Source organism: Saccopteryx bilineata, chromosome 2 (assembly GCF_036850765.1).
Source record: "Saccopteryx bilineata isolate mSacBil1 chromosome 2, mSacBil1_pri_phased_curated, whole genome shotgun sequence".
Lineage (NCBI taxonomy): Eukaryota > Metazoa > Chordata > Mammalia > Chiroptera > Emballonuridae > Saccopteryx > Saccopteryx bilineata.
Genome location: NC_089491.1, coordinates 320,161,940 through 320,177,468, shown reverse-complemented (window position 1 = coordinate 320,177,468; position 15,529 = coordinate 320,161,940). Strand labels below are relative to the sequence as shown.

General features: G+C 33.9%; 1 protein-coding gene across 4 annotated transcripts in view; it reads right to left on the bottom strand.

Moving 5' to 3' along the window:
- Positions 1-15,529, bottom strand: part of FOXP2 (forkhead box P2) — a 673,365-nt gene that overhangs the window by 176,511 nt on the left and 481,325 nt on the right. The window lies entirely within an intron of this gene.

The following is a 15,529-nucleotide window of genomic DNA, read 5'->3' as shown; positions in this document are numbered from 1 at the left end:
TTGAATGAAACAGTATAAACTAATTTTTAAAAACTTCTTACGAGCCTCTACTGTACAAACTTATTTTTTGTCTCATCAACTCAGTTCAGTGAACACTAATGATGAAATTTTCCAGCACATGAAACAAAATCAATCTCAGCCTTGCTTTGTTATTCACTGATTTAGATTACATGGTAAAGTTTTCATGATGGGGGAGATATTTTAGATCAATTTTTGTCTATAATAATTAAGATTCTAAGCTGTAAAAAGTACAATTTTGATTGGAATCAATGATCTGGTTTTTAAGAGAGTTCCTAGTATCCATGACAACAGTTGCTTTGACAAGACGTGCATATGGCATTACACTGCCAGCTGGTGTGAACAATGTTTGAACTACTGCATTGAGATGCTGAGCAAACAGAAAAAGTTGCCACGTCTTTACCCTCAGGGAAGGCAGTCATCCCCTGATCAATTATGAAAAGACAGAGAGGAGGGCTGCTACAGTCTGGCTCCAAGCAAGTTTTCTGAGAAGGCAGGCAGACATAGAAACCAAAGTAAACAAGCTGAGTGCACAGCACCATCTCCTAACAACATTGATTTGTCTTCCTCTAGCAGGAGCTGGCATAGCTTGTAAAGCATACATTTTGGAAACACACGTACTTAAAAAAAAAAATCATCATTTGGTTTTTTAAAAAAATTTTCAAATAATTACAAGTCAACCAAAATGTTTCTCAGGATGGAACATTCCAGTGGATTCAGACAAATTTATTATAAAGTTCAGTTTGAATAAAAGATCAAGTAAAAAAATTAACAGCGTAAATACTTTATTATCACAAAACTGTTTATAATTTTTCACTTGATATTCCAAATAATTCAGCTTTCCTTTTTTTAATCGCAACTTAAAAATGAACTTCAAATGACACTTTTCAAATGGAAATTACTAATGTGACTTAAGCTGTGTCAATGTGAATTCTCAGAATTAAAAAAAAAAAAGAAAATCAGTCAACTATTTTCCCCTTTGGTGTCAAAGTCCATACAAAGTTTGCCTAATATTTTTCATATAATTGTTTTTCCCTTTTGAGCTCATTAGTTTATTATGCATATATTGAGCCTTATTTAGTTTATATTTAATTCTGCAGTCATTTACTATTGTTTAAGGATTTTAATGAAAACAGTTCTGAATCTTGAAGTCATGAAATCATCCAATCAGACCCCCATTTTAGCAAACAGGAAACATGAGCTCCGAAGGATGAAGCGCTTTGTTCTCAGCCTCCTGGCATCCAGGCCAGAGTGCATTCTAGTGTGCCTCACGCCCTGACCCATCAAAGGCACTAATAGATGTCAACGAGAAAAACTCTTTTAAAGAAGAACATGTGGCATCATAATTTTTTTTATCATTAAAGAGGGTATATCCATTTATCAGAACTTAAAAAAAAACTACAATATAATCTTCTGTTTTGGATTTGCAAGTGTTGGAATAACTAATACAGAATATATGTCATTTTTATGGCTAAGTGTTCCCACTATCCTTGACTTGGATTTCATCACATAGACTACCAATACCCAATGGAGCTCTAACATCTTGTCACACTCTGATCACTTGACCAGTTAGTAGTAATAAACTGAAGAATTACAAAGCAGTGAAAGAAAAGAACTTTAGAAATTGTTTAGCCTAGCACTTACATTTTTGTAGACAAGTAATTGAAGAACCAATACTGCGATAACTTAATTAATGTCACAAAGCAATAACAGAGTCTATCAAAAGCTCAGACTCTTGCCTCTGAGGCCTAAAGCCCTATCCCTTTCACCACCTTGCATTACATTTACTCAACTCAACCCAACCAGCAACCCAAAGGCATATGTAATACCAGTGGCTGTAGAAAGACACTAGAACATTAGATATATTAGCATTATAGCTCACGAAAATATCACTAGACAAACGCATGCATGCACACTGCTTTTAAAGGAGTGATAATAATAATAATAGAATACCACAAGATACTTGGCTAAACAATGTTGCTATTTTTAAAGTATGTGGTTTTCAGATACATTTACACTTATCTTTAAAATAGTCAAGGATAATTTTTCAATACAAAAGCTTATGAAAAAGAATTCTTTGCCTATTTCAAAGTTCTTTTTGAAGCAACAGAGATTACTATAATAAACATGAAGTGTAAGGGGAGGGGGGATTCCAAGAGATCAGAATCAGAAATGATTAAAAACTCCTAAGCATAAATTATTGGCAGTTTGCATTTCAACTGCAGGCATCCCATACCATTTTTTATTTTCAGTAGTCTGAATAACATTTTAGGATTTAATTTGAATAAACAGTTGCTCAGACACATTTAGTTCATCTTTGCAATTTATTATTGTAGCTCCTCAAAAGATGAAAAGATTATGAGCTAAAATACTTCCATCACTGTAAGATGTTAGGTGTCAAGTTACATAAAACGTTAATTTGAAAATTACTTGTCCACCTAAGTTGCTAAAAAGAAAAGTTAAATGACAGGGCCATTCATAAGGTTCTATGAGCCATTTAAGTATTTATACGATAGGCCTTGTCCAGTTGCTCAGCGGTAGAGCACTGGCCAGCCTGTGGATGTCCTAGGTTCGGTTCTCAGAGCACACAGGAGAAGCACCCATCTGCTTCTCCATCTCTTCCCTTCTCCTTTCTCTCTCTGTCTCTTTCTTTCTCTGCCCCTCCCCTCCTGGAGCCATGGCTCAATTGGAGCAAGTTGGCCCCAGGTGCTGAGGATGGCTCCATGGTCTCTACCTCAGGCGTAAAACAATAATGGCGCCAAACGCAATGGCGCAAAAGCCCCAGATGGGTAGAGCATCACCTACTAGTGGGCTTGCCAGGTGGATCACGGTGGGGGCTCATGCAGGAGTCTGTCTCTGCCTCCCCTCCTCTCACTAAATTAAAAAAAAAGTATTTATATGATAATCACAGTAAAAAATAATAATTTAGAACAAAAAGCAAAAGGTGTTTACAAATTTTTCTTTAATGTTGTCTGAGTCTCATTCAAATGAATGACAGGAAACAGGTTTCTAAGGCAGCTAAACCTATCTGGTTTCAAAAAACACATTTGTTTTGAGTTAAGAGAGCACTTTACTTAATAAAGTTATCTAATTTTTAGTAAAGCTAAAGAAAATTAAGATACAACATTTTAAAAATTGAATCATATTAAAATAAATATTTTGAAAAGGTGAATAAAAATATATATAATAGATTAAAGATAACTTTTTTGTTAGGTTGCAAGTGTGTGAAAATAAATATTTTTTGGAATTCTGGGCATTTTGCTCTAAAATATTTATGCAAAACACCATTCATAATACTTACTGTATAATTTCAAATAAACCAAAAATTTTTAAGAAAAGCAAAGTTCAAGCTTATCACCTTTCTACAGTAGCAATAATTTTATGCTGTTATAAACCTCATAGAAAAAAAGTTTTTCTAATAAATAGATTATTATAAGAATTAAGAGTGAAGAAAACCTTTGCAACTGTCAGATCAATACTTTTTTTCTTCTTAAGGAACACTGAAAACTTTACAGTTTTTTTCATCTTTAAAAACACAAAAAATAAATTGTTTTGAGAATAGCTTAGAAAAACCTAGTGAAACCCAAAATGTTGAGTATGCTAGGTTTATAAATAACCTCTTTTTTTCAAAGTAAATATATGTGTATTTTGGGAAAAAACAGACATCACTCATATCTCTCCCCGTAAAAATAGGAATGCTTAACCTATCAGCCTGTTGCATTTGAGACATTAAAATGAAAAATGACATCTACACCCATTAATATCTTCAATGTATAAACAGCACAGCATGACACATTCTTGAGAGCTGAAGGCTACAACATCTCTCTGAAACATAAATAACAAAGCACTCAGAAGCATATTTGATGTTGATATTCATCTTTGAGAAAAACACTGCTGCCTAGGCTTCTTATGAAAATAGATGCAGCCCAAATGGGTCTCCTGTAATTGGTTTCAGATAGCGAGGTTAGAAGAAATATGATACAAGAAATGATTATGTGAAACAGGCGAAACAAGAATGTTTACACAGGCACTCCCTAGTTAGAGTGACAAGGGGTGTATACTTTGCAGATAACCAGAAGGAAAAAAAAAAATTGCCAGCAGGACATCCAGAATTTTACTCTTCATACTCACATGTGACATCTTTAATGTGTTACTTTAAATACTAAACATAAAATAAGTTTTCAAACAGAATTTTACTTTCTAATTATTTTCACAAGTATGGTTGTTAAAAAGTATATTCATATCCTTCCACAAAGGAGATGAATTCCTATTTTGTTTGGCCTTTCCTCACGTTATGTTCTCACTAAAGAGACTATACTGATAAATGTAATCAGATGTCTCATAATGCTATTTAATAGAAGAAAATTAATCATCTAATTGTCATAACCTATTTTCAAACAGCAATCTATCAGAGCGAAATTATGTATCTATAGCTGTTGACCTTTCATTTTAGCATGCCTGATACATAATTAGACTAAATTTGTTGAGAAAAAAAGTAATTATTAGAAAATATTTTTGAAAATAATTATTTTTTTGTTTTACAGTATATTTCACATAAAGATAAAGAATAAATGTGTGGCTATATGGTATTTATATTGTGAACCACTATGAAGGCCAAAATGAGAAGCTTAGATAATTTAGTTTATGGTACCATAATAAGAGTGAGAAGTTTCTTGAAAAACATTCTGTTTTAATCAAATGTCAGGCTAGTTAGGCTTAGCATTCATGAGGTAAAGCCAAAGGAGATACAACAAGGGGGAAGGGAGTAAAGAGGAACAAATACTGTATTTCTCCATGTAAAAGACGCTTCCATGTATAAGACGCACCTTAATTTTCGGGCCTGAAATTTGAAAAAAATATATAATACATAAAGTTATGGAACTCAAGTTTTATTCATCATAAAATTCATATAACTCCTCATCCATGTGAAAAAGCAGAAAATGCAAGTATAAAAAACTACAACCACTGTATAAGACGCACCCAGTTTTTAGACCCCCAATTTTTCAAAAAAAAAAAAAGTGCATTGTATACATGGGAAAATACAGTATATGGTGAGGGAAAATTGACTTTGGGTGATGGGTATACAACATACTCAATATTTCAAACGCTATAGGAATGTTTACCTGAAACCTAGATACTCTTATTGACCAATGTTACCCTGCTAAATTTAATTTTATAAATAAAATTTAAAAAGATTTGACTATATGATAGAATGGATCTTCAAGTCATGAAGTTCTAACAAAGTCCTCAAGGTTCAAATCCAAGTCAATACCCAGCATATTCCAGTATGGCCCCAAACTTCCAGGTGAGCTCAGAAACCCTTCCACAAAATAGCCTGTGAGTTAGCTAACTAATGGCTGAAAGACGCTTTGTTCTTTCAGGTCTAGAATCATACATTCAGTTTGATCAAATAAAAACATTCTCTTCCTCAGAGCTAGCATTCTGCAGGCTGCAAAATATAATACTCATTAGCCTGATATTCATTTCTATTTTCCTCACTATCTTGTTAATGATAATGAAATGCTAATAGAAAACTTATCAAAATTAATATACTCTACAGTGGTACCTTGAGATACAAACAGACCAACATACAATTTTTTTTTCAAGATACAAGCTGCGACTTGGTCTGTATTTTTGTTTGAGATAGAGCGGAAATTCCGAGATACAAGTCGTGATTCGGGAAGCTGCTGCTAGTAGGCACGTTGGCGCACGGGTCCAGTATTGATAGTTTGATATACAAGTTGACTGATGAGCTCGGTTACAGATCGAATTAAATTCGTATCTCAGGGTACCACTGTATAGCAATATTAAACACAAATCTTGTTCACATATTATGGAATTTTATCCAACTTTAAAATTTCCAACTACAATAGGTAACTAATTTTATTAAAATTAATAGTCTTAATATATCTCTTTTTTATGTACACGTTCCCAAAATTACAATGGTTTATGTGACTTTTCTCTATTATTTCTCTTTTTTGTTATAAAATTTTTATTTCTTTTACCCCAAATATAGTTTGGGTTTACTTTTTGTTTCTCAGATACTTTAAAGATATTTTTCACATAATGAGACCAATATAATCTTTTGTTTCAATACAGATTGAAAATTCATTACTGCTACAGTGCTACAATTTAATTGCCATCATATATGTGTGTGTGTATATTATATGCACATACACACACACACACACACACATATATATATATATATAATTTTTTGTGTGTGTGACAGAGAGACAGATAAGGATAGATAGACAGGAAGGACAAGAGATGAGAAGCACCAACTCTTCGTTGAGGTTTCTTAGTTGTTCACTGACTGCTTTCTCATATGTGCTTGACTGGGGGCTACAGCAGAGAAAGTGACCCATTGCTCAAGCCAGCAACCCTGCATTCAAGCTGGCAACCTCAGGGTTTCAATCCCAGGTCCTCTGCATCCCAGTCCGATGTTCTATCCACTGTGCCACTGCCTGGTCAGGCTTAGATATATATTTTTTAATTAATTGATTTTAGAGAAAGCAGAGAGAGAAAAAGCAGTGGAGAAGGAATGGGTATGAGCCTTAACTAGGCAAGCCCAGGGTTTTGAAAAGGTGACCTCAAGTGTTCCAAGTCAATGTTTCATCCACTGCGCCATCACAGGTCAGGAGGCAGCACATTACATATTAACTGAAAATACATGCTACTGAACGATAATATCTGCAAATGAGCTATTTTTTAAATCCTGTATTCTGAAATTTCCCTGCAATTTAAAAGTAAGATTGCAAAAGAGATAGGATTTCGGAAATTATTTGAAAGAATAAAATATATCAAAATTACTTATAATTAAAAACTTTTTGGCAAGTATGTCTCAGGTACCAAGCAAAGAGCTAGGAATTGCATACTTGTGTAGGTAGGGGGGTGATGTAATATTGCTTTAACCCTCAAAGAACTTACCACTCATTAAAAAAGCTCTATTTGAATGTCAGATACCATTCAAATATTTTAAAAAACATTTCAGGAGTTTATAACCAGAAACGGTTATTTTAAGTTGCGGAGCTCAGATAAATTTTTATGGGGAAAAATATTTGGGCTTGATTTATATAAAAAATAGTTTATCTTGTGGTGATGGCACAATTTGACCATGTCAAATAAAAGCAAAAAATAAAAATAAAAAAAAATGTGGGGTCAAAAGCAAAGAAAAGAAAATAACTGATCTTGAATGGAGCATGTTCTTAGTTTAGGAGATAGTGAAACACCTTGGGAAAATTGGTTAGTTGAAGCTAATTATGAGTATAACTAAATAAGTAGCAAAGAGTCTTGATGTAACAAGTAGAAACAGATGTTGCCGGATTTAGAAATGATGGGATAAGACTGGCCTAAGAAAATATGAAGCAATGTTGAGAAGGAAAGATGAGAAGTGATGAAGAGAAATAGAAAAGATGTGGGGTAGAAAGACCAATTAAAATGTATGTGCAGCTCTTCAAGTAAAAGATAATAGAGGTAATAAGAACCATGTTGGTTGAACATGAGAATCACAGAAATAATGTAAAAGGAGAACTTGCAGGACTGGGTATGGAGGAAGGCCAGAAAGGGGTAAATGATGACTTCAAAATTTTAAGTCGAGGGTAACTGTAACTGAAAGAATAGCTCTGCCACTTTGCAATCAGATCATAAAACATGCATTTTGAAGAGATGATAATGCTGTTTAGCTATTGATAGGATAACCAAGAGTTTTCTTTACTAGATACTAATAAGGCATAGCCCTAGATAGAGGGGGATCAGGCTGACAAAGGATTCCTGAAAGTAAGAGATTACATTGTCATTAAAACAAAGGGAGAGTATTAGATTGCTGAAAATAAGAAAGAAGAGGGGGAAGACTCAAGGCCCAAGACTTGAGGAACATACTTATTTTGTTGAGAGGGGATGAGGAAATAGTGAAAAAGGAAGACAGTAAATGGAGAGGAGAGCACAGCTTCTGGCAGGGGAGATGGAGGAGGGTATGAAGGGATAAATTGTAATGGGCAAACATTCAATTTTGGGGGTTGGTGAACACAATATACTGTGTATAGAGATATATTAGAGAATTGGGCACCTGAAACCTATATAATTATGTCAACCAGTGTCACCCCCAATAAATTCAATTAAAAAAAAAACACCTCTGGAAAATGTTGAATATAGAATAACCATATGAGTGAGCAATTCCATTCCTAATTATATACACAAGAGAAATAAAACACATGGCCAGAAAAATAATTGTACAGAAGAGCTTTATTCCTAATAAACAAAAGTAAAACTATCAAAATGTCCATCAACTAATGAATGAATGAATAAACAAAATGTGGTCTATCCATACAATGGAGTATTATCCAGCCATAAAAGGTAACGAAGCATTGATACATTCTACAACATGAGGGAACTCTAAAAACACTAAGTTAAGTGAAAGAAGTCATTCATAAAAACCACATGTTGTATAATTCATTTATACAAAATACCCAAAAGGAGGCAAATTCATAAAGACAAAAAATAAATTAGTGGTTGCCAGGGGTTGGGGAAAGGGAGAATGGGAAGTGACTAATAAATATGGGGTGTATTTGAGTGTGGTAAAAATATTCTGAAATTAGTAGTGATGGTTGCACAACCTTGTGAATACAGTATATTAAAAATTCCTAAATTGTATACTTTAAAAGGATTAATTTTATGGTATGTAAAGTTATGCCTCATTAAAGCCTTTAAAGGAATTGTGATGCCAATTATATCTAATAAAGCTGGAAAAAAGAACAGAAGAAAGTATTTAAAACATTGTGTAGAAAGATGATGGAAGATGTTCTCAAACATTAAACACTCAAATTAGCTAATGAAGGTTCTGTTGATCTGATCATTTTCATGGCCTGTCAGATACTGGCTCTCGGGGAGTACTGAGTTAGAAATTAAGACTGCACAAAGTTATTGGGAATAAATGGAAGAAAACCTTTGCCATGAGTGCACACACTTTTTTTATATAATATTTATGGGTACCAAAATAAAAGAGAACTATAGTTGGAGAGATTTCTTTTGTTGTTTCAAATAAAGAAAACCTGATAATGAACTAATAGATATGGAGAAACTAAAGCTATAATAGGGATAAGAGAGTTAAGAAAGTCACTAGAGGGGATGGAAAAGGACTGGAGCAAGTGGAAGCTTTGTGGGAAGAAGGAACATCACTCTCTCAGTTAGGTAACTACTGTGCAGAGGTAGATAGAGGAGAGAGTTCACTCTGATGGTCTTGATTAACTTAGAAAATTCAGAACGTACAGTTTTCTATTGGGATAGAGAGAGAGAACAATTGGAATTGCTGGAGAAAAAAGTGAGGAAGCTTTTCTATCATTATTCTGAGAAATGTAGCTGGTAGAGTAAAAACTGACATTTAAAATGTTGTTAGACTATGAAATGTGCTTCCACAGACCTTTAGATCTGTGTTTGGAATGTTGTCTCCAGAACTTGGTAAGGAACTGCCCACTTCTCCACTACTATTGTTTGGTATCATCACTACTCAGAGTCTTTTTAAATTTCTAACCTGGCAAGAAGGCCTGGTACCTACACTTCTATCAAGTAAAAGAGAGTGAGTCACTTACCATATATAGTATGGTATTGTGCATTCTTAAAAATGGTGATCTTTAGTTTTAAAAAGATAGCAAAAGTGTGTGTGTGTGTGTGTGTGTGTGTGTGTGTGTGTGTGTGTAATGCTACTATTGGCATAGCCAAATATCAAAAGCTTTCATTTGCAACTAGGAGAGAAAGTATGATGTAATGGTAATGCCCAGGTTTCAGAAGACATCCTCTTCTACATTTTATTTCAGAAACTTGAATTACTTATTTAATCACACTAAGCCCTAATTTTCTTGTCTATTAAATGCAGTTAATGATACTTACCTTTCCTTATAGATGATTAGTGAATCAGAGAAGGTAATGTATTTGAAACTATTTTAAAATTTTATTTTTATTGATTTCAGAGAGTGAGAAAAGGAGAAAGAGAGAGAGAGACAAAGGAATATCGAACTGTTCTTTATGTGTCCTGATCAGGGATTGAACCTGCAACCACTGTGCTTCAGGACAATGTCCTAATAACTGAGCTATCCAGCCAGGGCATATTTGAAAATATTTTAAAAGCTATAGTATAAAGTAGAATTATTTCAAGTGACTACTTTTGAAATTATTATATATAATTCCTCAACTGGATATAAATTCTTCCAGGTATAAGTACTGGTCAATTGAGACTGACTCCTGATTTTTAGCTTCATAGTGTCTTTGCTAAATAAATATGTGCATTTTAACTAAATGGCCTAGCATACAATTATTCCTGAAAAGGTACCTTAATACTTATTTAGTTCTCCACAATTTATTCAAGTAGAAAAATGTTCCATTGGATAAGAAGGATATCTTAACAGCTTTACGTTCTGTCATACTCTACAAAGTAGTATTTTAATCTCCTTTGAGGCTGAGTGAGTTTATAATTTTATGAATGTACTGGTAAATTGCACCCCCCCTCCTCAGGTCACCATCACCATGTCTGCATGAATATATACATATATGTAGCCTATGCTAGCTATGGGATCACCTGCCCTCAAGGTTAGTATAGTAAGAAAGATAAAAGTATATTCATAATCACCACAGTGCAGTGCAGAAATGTGCTGTACTTCATTAAAAGGAAGTACAAAAAGTGGCTATGGGGGTTTGGCAGGAAGAAAAAGAGAACTGATGCTTATTAAGTGTGCATTATGTACCAGCTATAATTCTAAATACTGGACACACCATTTCATTTCACTCCCAAAACACCCTTCTTGATCACAGATGTGTAAACTGAAGCTCAGAGTATTTAGGTTATATGTCTAAGCTGCTTCCCCTGTCCTTGAAATGGCATAAGAGATTTGAATAACCCTCTGGCTGACTTTGAAGCTCCTGCCCTTTCCACAAGGGGTAGTCAAGAAGAGTGTATCATTGAAGAGACTTTTATACAGTAAACGACACAAGTAAAAGAGTTCTTCAGGCATAAAGAAAACAAAATAAATTCCGAGTCACTAATGACATTACTCGTTATGCCAAGTAAAACAACATAAAGAATTCAGGATCTTATGGAATTGTTTCAATTTTTTTCTTATTTTCATGAGAGGGATTAGACACATAAGCATATATGCTAAAGGGAATTTACTATCCTTTAAAAATAATATCTTTGAAGTTAATTAATTACTTGATTCAGGAGGTTCATTTTGGAAAAGAAGCCAATGTCAAAGATGATCATTTTTTTTTTTTTTTTTTTAGAGAGACAGAGAGAGAGAGAAGGAAGAGGAGCAGAAAGCATCAACTCTCACATGTGCCTTGGCCAGGCAAGTCCAGGGTTTTGAACCTGCGACCTCAGCATTCCCAGGTCAATACTTTATCCACTGCGCCACCACAGGTCAGGCAAAGATGATCATTTTTAATAATCATCTTCTATCACAATCAAACACAAAATAATATAATTTGTTAATAAGTATTATATAAGGTCTACCAGAAAGTTCTGTCCGTTTCTATCACAACAAGTTTCGACACGTAAGCACATGTTTATTTGGCGCATGTGTGCCTCTCTATTTTTATCACTTAATGTATACATACTGACGTAGCAAATTAACTAAAACAAAATTGATTCACATTAGTTTTATGTGTGAAGCCATAGTGTACCCATGGCTACTGATAAAGTTCATTTACGCCACTGTAATTTTTACAAATTTCAACAAGGAAGAAATGCTACAGAAGCATGTATATTGCATCCACCATATTCCTCAGACTTAGCACCCTCCAACTATCATTTGTTTTTGTCCTTACAAAATTTTTTGAAGGGCAAAAAATTCAAAAATGAAGAAGATATCAAACAAGCACTGGTTCAATTATTCGCATCAAAAGATAAAACATTTTTCAAAAATGGGATATACAAATTGCCCTCATGCTGGCAAGAAATCATTAATAATAATGGCAATTACATTATTTAATAAAGTTTATTGATGGTAAGAAAAATTTGTATTTTGTTTTATTCCAAAAATGGACAGAACTTTCCGATAGACCTTATATTCCGATACCTTATTCTGAGGAATTAAAGATAGGGTTGCCAGGTAAACTATGGGATGCCCAGTCAAGTTTGAATTTATTTGTATTTTTCTTGCTAAATCTAGAAATTCTAGCCAGAAAAGTATTTCAGAATGTTGCCAAGACAATTTTACACTGAGTTTTTTCGTTTAAAGGTAAGTACTATTCATCTCATCAGTGGAAATGTCTTTTTAATCCTAATGAGTAATGGTCATCATCTCACCTGTGTTTTGCAAGGGAGTTAGTGAAGTAACCTATGGCCTTAGGCTGCTTCCCTGTGAGAAAGAATGTTCATGTGGCTATAAATGCAAAAACGATGGGGTGGACCACTGCCAAAGAAAAGTGCGTAAGTCATTGAAAAAACCAGACCCAAAAAACAGAGGGAAAGTTACTTTTAGAGTTCATACTCTAGCTCTCTACAACTGAGACACAGATGAGAAAAATCCAAAACTTTGTTTCTCTGTTCACCCACCCCACAGCAAAGATGAGGATCAGTAGCCAGGGACCCTGAGGCAAAGACTGTGACCCCACCTGGCACCAAAGGGAGGAAGTACTACAGCAGATCTAAGGAAAAGTGCCTTGAGGCAGTGGGCTTCTGCTTGAGTAACCCAGGCACTAACTAGACTAGTCCCCACGGAGCCAAGAGATAGTGAGAACAAAATCATTGGAGAAGAGAGTCCTTGATTAGTTCAGGTGCAGACACAATGGGCTCAGAACCTCTAAAGGAAAACCCCTAAAGCTAAATTTAGAGTGTTCTTAGAAACAAAACAACAGTTGCCAAAGGCCTCAGAAATCCAAGTTTTAACCCCCGGCACTGCTCCAAATTTCCATATGACTTCATCCCTGTCAATGATGAACTGAGTAATTCTTTCTTCCCAATTTAAATTTTACTAGTCTAAAGAGTGAAACATAAAACTCAATGAGGAGTGGAAATGTAATTACTGACAACCAACTGTTAATAACACATTGCAATTATTCACAAAATATTGATTGAACAAATAGAGGTAATAATCTTCTATATTAAAATGGATTAAATTATGTTATTCAGGATATAAATAAGCACCTATATGCATGTAATATATACATTTTGAAACTAATTAGCAAAGACATATTCTAGAAATCTTGGGCAAATTAGAGAGGAACCCAGGGTTTTTCCATTTTATGTTTCAGCTATTCCACAGCTTAGGTTAGATTTCTTCAGGATATAAAGTGGTAAATGGTAGTGATTAATATGATACTGCGCATACAAGTGTCCTTTGGAATAAAACAAAATAAAATGTAAACTAGTGTAATTATCATTACCTTAATACATCAATAAATATGTATTTCTATAATTTTGTGGGGTCTTCTGGGCTTTTGCCCTAGAAATCTTCTCAAGTGCCCTGAGTATTTAAAGTTTAATTCTATCAAAGAGGTTAAAATATATTTTTTATTTCAAAATCATTTCTTATATTTATCTGTAAAATGATCCTTGCAAAAAGTATGTGTATAAATGAAATATTTATAACACCTATGTAGAAAAGTAGTACCCTCTGGTAGGAAACAACAGCTCAAGAACCAGCAGAGTGAAGGGCTCAGAAAGGCTTTTATTTTTTAGGAAATGACTTGACAAAAAATAACACCCCTTTAATTCACTTTGAGTCTACTCTTGTGTGTGGTGTAAAAAGGTGGTTTAGTTTCATTTTTTTAATTTTTTACACATATCTGTCCAATTTTCCCAATACCACTTATTGAATAGACTGTTTTTACCTCATTGTAAAACAGGAAGGAAAAAAGGAAGGAAGGAAGGAAGGAAGGAAGGAAGGAAGGAAGGAAGGAAGGAAGGAAGGAAGGAAGGAAAAAAGGGAAGGAGGAAGAAGGGAAGGGGGAGGGGAAGGAAGAAGGGAGGAAGGAAGGAAGGAAGGAAGGAAGGAAGGAAGGAAGGAAGGAAGGAAGGAAGGAAGGAAGGAAGGAAGGGAAGGAGGGGAGGAGAGAAGGAGGGAGGAAGAACATATATTTCTAATGGTGACTGTTTTTCTACTGTTTTGTTTTCATTGTTTTGTTTAGTTGAACTTAACAATGAGACTTCTTAGGAAGGCTGGAAGAAAAAAAATATTTTTCCAACATATTTTGATCAGTGGCCCACTTGTTGAAATTATACATCAAATACAAAACCAAAGAGCAAGTTTCTGCATCCTGCTTCAGCATAACCAGCATTTGTATTAAAAAAAATCTAACTCACCTGACAATCTTACTTGTTAGGTAAATACATTTAGTTGTCCTTATTATCTAGTACTATAAGCTCCTTGAAGGCCAGAAATGTTTCTGAAAAGCTTTATGTTCCCAAGAATGCACAGAACCGTAACTTACACTAGTCACTCAAAAGATATTTAATTAAAAGGCACATTTCTGTAGATACTTCTAAACTTGTAACACATGATGAGCTTAGCTGGTTCCAGACATTTGAGATGTAACTTGCACACTAAGAGGAGAAGTTAGCACTCCCTCCAGGAACAGTCACAGTGCCTTGCACATCCCTCCTCACACCTCGTGTTGATGATTCTAGAGGACTGACTAGTGATCTACACCACTGAAATTAGCATAATTAAAACTTCTTTCCCATTATCAAGTTATATTCAATTTTTTATCCATAATTTTTAAAAAATATATTGTTATTTCTTTCATTATTTTTCTAAAGTCATGATCCATGAAATAATAATTGGTTGTATGAAAATCTTTATCTCACCTTATTTAGTTTTAGTCCTTTAATTATTTTACACAGATAAGTATAAAATGAAACTGTTCTTTAATCTTAAGCCTTTTAAGCATAGATGTAGAAAAAGAAACTAAACGTATGGGTATTTTTGTTATTCAGTTTAAGAATTTGCTTACATAATAATGCAAATATTTTTTTATGCTTTCCCAGATTCAGTTACCTACAAAATCAGAATTCTACTAAAGTGCATGCACACCTAAAGTACTCTTCTATGTGAAAGAATAACCTATTTAGTCAGAGACCATACAGTTGTTTTGAAACAAAAAACAAAAATAAATTTCAAATTCACAAAAGAACACCATTACTTCCAATTCTTAGAAAGCTCATTTTTATTTAATGTAATTGCTTCTAATATTTACATTTTTTCAATTATTTTCAATTTTAAGTAACACTACAATAAACTTTCTTGTTATTCAGCCCTGCAATTATCTTCCAAAATGTTTAATTTGGGGGTCAAATCATATTCAGATATTAAATTTTGAGGCATTATTATAGCACCTCCCCAGTATGGTTGCATCCACTTGCAATTCTGCCCTCCTGTAAGGAAATGCCCATTCCAACATATTCAAAATGTTGTGTATTATCACTCCTTTAAATTCTTTTTAAAACTAACAGGCAAAAATATTTCATTTTAATTTTCTTTTCATACTTTATTAAAAATTGATGGTTTCAAAAATATATCCA